At 45.2% G+C, this 4,348-nt stretch overlaps 1 non-coding gene across 1 annotated transcript; it reads left to right on the plus strand.

Annotated features, from left to right (window-relative positions):
• Positions 1-302: 302 nt before the first annotated feature.
• TRNAR-CCU (transfer RNA arginine (anticodon CCU)) lies at positions 303-374 on the plus strand. The gene has a single exon. It is a non-coding gene; the product is annotated as a tRNA-Arg (tRNA).
• The last annotated feature ends 3,974 nt before the right edge of the window (positions 375-4,348 follow it).

Raw genomic sequence — 4,348 nt, forward strand, 5'->3', positions numbered from 1 at the left:
CAGTCCAACATCATGGGGACTTGGCCACCAGACCACGTGCGTAACATTCCTGCCAGTCACCCCTGAGTAACATTTGTCTGCTGGAAAATATCACCTAACCAGTTCTCTCCAGCTGCACTGTCACAACTTGTGACCTTGTTGGCTGTCGTGTGCCCATGGAATAACGTTAACATCCACTTGGCACACCTACCATACGTCAGACACTGAGCTAGGGGCTTCCTTCCTTATGTGTCTGGAACCAAATGCATGATTTTATAAAACTTCAATCTGAATTTTTCTGTTCAAATTTCCATTTGGAGACTTCCTTGGTGGTCTAGTAGCTAAGACTCTGCTCTCCTAATGCAGGGGCCCAGGTTCGATCCCTGGTTGGGGAACTAGATCTGGCATGCTGCCACCAAAACCTGGCACAGCCAAATATGTAAATACAAAGTTTTAAAAAACAAATTTCCATTTGGTTCAGAATTCCATCCTGCACGGGAATATTATGGAAAGGAGTCTATATAATCGCTTCAGGGGCTGAATTCATCAATCAGCAGCATTTCTTGGGAATGTATACATTCACAGAAGTCACCCTATGAGTCGCCATAGAGGGTACCAAGAATAGAATATAGTTCCTGCCTTATACTACAATGCAAGACATTTCTCTGTATTCAAGTCTGCAAATTACTTAGTAATGAGACAAAATATACAAATAAAAAGATCTACAAAGAGGAACATACCAGCTGGCACACCAGATGTAAAAATAACACGTCCAGGGAGTTGAATGGTGATAGCACTTTCGTGCGACTGAGGGAAACCGGAAAACTTTGGTGGGAGATTGCTTCCCAGGACTTGGTGCAGTTTGCTGTACAGGCCCCATGCCATAGACTCTAGAGGCCACACACTGTGTTCTCCTCATCATGACACTAGTGATGGCCCTTACTGAGTGTAGCTGGCTTTGGTTCCATCTGCATTCTTATTCCATGACTCCAAGGTGCTCCTGACTGCTCTGGACTGCTGCCTCTCCCATGGAACCCTAGTTGCTGCTGCTGCTGTCTCTCAGGGTTTGCTTATTAACCCCAGAAGGCGGAGTGATGCTGCAGCTCTCTGCATCTCCAACAGATGTGTTTGCTCATCAAACCATCAGTTTTCTGGGTATCGTGAAGATGATAAGGCAGTTTAAAGCTCTATTGGAGGAAAGAGTTATACCTTCTAGGGTTGGGAGTGCAAATAGACCCACTGTTAAGGTTTTTACAGATAGAGGTGATGGGAGAGGTAACTATAAGAAGAAAGGCAGAGGCAGGATATTCCAACTGGTGGATGAGCTGCAGTGAAGGGCTAGTTGGGGCAAACTATGGAGGTGTATCTGGAGAAGCAGGCTGGGGCATTTTGTGAACACCATAAGAACATATTGAGGACTTACATTAGCAATGAAGAGCTGATGAAGGGACCTGGCAGAACTGTCACTGTACCTTAGGATTGTCAATCGGGCAGAGCAAGTGACATGGATTGGAATGGAGGAAATTAATGGAAGCCAGGAGACCAGTAGAAAGAAGGCCCAGGGTCTAGCCTTTTTGTAATTATCTGCTTACTTACGTCCACTGGGAAGTAGTCCTCTTGAAATAAGACTTCTACTTGTATTGCAGGAAGGAGGACTCTTTCCAGGGCCTCAGAGTGGGCTCTTGTTCAACATTCAGAAATGAATTGTCTGAGGAAACACATGAGTTGACAAAGCAAGAGAATTTATTGAGAAGGGGTGCCCAGGCAAAGAGCAGCAGGGTAAGGGGACCCAGGAGGACTGCTCTGCCACATGTCACAGTCTCAGATTTTATGGTAATGGTGTTAGTTTCTGGGTTGTCTGGCCAATCATTCTGACTCAGGGTCCTTCCTGGTGGCATGTGTATGACTCAACCAAGATGGAGTCCAGCCAGAAGGATTCTGGGAGGGAGGATCAAGAAGCAACAGTTAGAACCAGACATGGAACAACAGACTGGTTCCAAATTGGGAAAGGAGTACGTCAATGCTGTATACTGTCACCTTGCTTATTTAACTTATATGCAGAGTACATCATGTGAAATGCTGGGCTGGATGAATCCCAAGCTGGAATCAAGATTGCCAGGAGAAATATCAGTAACCTCAGATATGCAGGTTACACCACCCTTATGGCAGAAAGTGAAGAAGAACTAAAGAGCCTCTTGATGAAAGTGAAAGAGGAGAGTGAAACAGTTGACTTAAAACTCAACATTCAAAAAACTAAGATCATGGCATCTGGTCCCATTATTTCATGGTGAATAGGTGGGGAAACAATGGAAACAGTGACAGACTTCATTTTCTTGGGCTCCAAAATCACTGCAGATGTTGACTGCAGCCATGAAATTAAAAGACGTTCACTCCTTGGAAGAAAAGCTATGACCAACCTCGACAGCGTATTAAAAAGCAGAGATATTACTTTACCAACAAAGGTCCATATAGTCGAAGCTTTGGTTTTTCCAATAGTCATGTATGGATGTGAGAGTTCGGCCATAAAGAAAGTTGAGCGCTAAAGAATTGATGCTTTTGAACTGTGGTATTGGAGAAGACTCTTGAAAGTCCCTTGGACTGCAAGGAGATCAAATCAGTCAATCCTAAAGGAAACCAGTCCTGAATATTCATTGGAAGGACTGATGCTGAAGCTGAAACTCCAATACTTTGGCCACCTGATGAGAGGAACTAACTCATTGGAAAAGACCTTGATGCTGGGAAAGACTGAAGGTGGCAGGAGAATGGGATGACAGAGGATGAGATGGTTGGGTGGCATCACCGACTTGATGGACATGAGTTTGAGCAAGCTCCGGGAGTTGGTGATGGACAGGGAAGCCTGGCATGATGTAGTCCATGGGGTTCCAAAGAGTTAGACATGACTGAGTGACTGAACTGAACTGACTGAAGGATATATGCCTATTCATGAAGGAGCTTGGGCTATAGGTAGTCTCTAAGCTTTAGTTGATTGAAGTTACAAAGGTCAGAAAAGGTCACATCCTCCCCTAGTTTCCAGTTGATCCATTTCCAATGGTTGAGCACTTCAGGCTAATCTTTACCATTGGAAAAAGGACTGGGAGTCTTTACAACTGATATATCATTTTTGCTATTGTTACTTCTCTTGCCTGATAACAGGTAGAGTTCCTGCATTCTTTTGTCCACTTAAGATAATTAAATACAGAGATATGATATATCATCTTTGCTATTGTTACTTCTCTTGCCTTTTCTGGTGTCTTTCCTAAAGACCCGGAGCAGGGAGTTGATTATCCTTTCAGCAGAGGGAGGCTTTACCGTCAATGGAAATTCAGGCATTTGCAGCAGCTGTGTCCCCGCAACCACATGACGAGGCAGCCTATGCTGAGTTGGTAAGGTTTACCTGGGTCAGTCCACAGGAAGTGCTGGGTCTGGGAGGTGGGAGGAGGGGTGGAGGCAGATTAGGGCTCCCATCCCCATGAAGCAGTGGGGAACGTGCTGGACTCTCCTTAGAGACCAGTGCAAACCAGCCTATCCTTTCAGTCTAGCTCAAGGGGGCAACCTCCACTAAGAGCATTCCACACTTAAGGACAGAATTTAGGATGAACGGATTCCTAAGTAGTCAACAATGGGACATGCTGCCTGGGAAGGTAATGAACCCTCCATTATTATAGGTATTCAAGCAGGGGCTAGCTGGCCACTTTCCAAGAATATTGCAGAAAGAAGACCTGTCATGTGTGGTAGTTTAGATCCTATGCCTTTTTATCTCTATGGCTCCTCATGGGGATAAGAGCATGAAGTTGCCCAGGAGTGGGATTGCTGGGTCATATGGCAGTTCTATTTCCAGTTTTTTCTGAATTTTCCCTCTCCTCTTCTTTCTGGTAAGGTTTGCATACACACTGGCTCAGACATGCACATGCAAAGGGCATATACTTGGAGGCTCTGGGCTTCCCTGGCGGCTCAACTGGTAAAGAATCCACCTGCAATGTGGGAGACCTGGGTTCAATCCCTGGGTTAGGAAGATCCCCTGGAGAAAGGAATGGCTATCCATTCCAGTATTCTGGCCAGAGAAGTCTGGCCTGGGTCTCAAAGAGTAGGACATGACTGAATGACTTTCACTTTCTTTTGGAGGCTCTGGATTTGAATATCAGCTCTGTCACTAGTTGATTCACACTGGTTAAGTAGTTTTGTTAAGTCTCAGCTTCTTCATTGTAAAAGAGGAATGATAAAACCTATAGAGAGGGACTTCCCTGGTGGTCCAGTGGCTAAGACTCTGAGCTCCTAATGCAGGGTGCCTGGGTTTGATCCCTGGTCAGCAAACTAGATCCCACATGCTGTGACTAAAGATCCCACATTCCACAATTAAGACCTGGCACAG

Source organism: Muntiacus reevesi, chromosome 18 (assembly GCF_963930625.1).
Source record: "Muntiacus reevesi chromosome 18, mMunRee1.1, whole genome shotgun sequence".
NCBI lineage: Eukaryota > Metazoa > Chordata > Mammalia > Artiodactyla > Cervidae > Muntiacus > Muntiacus reevesi.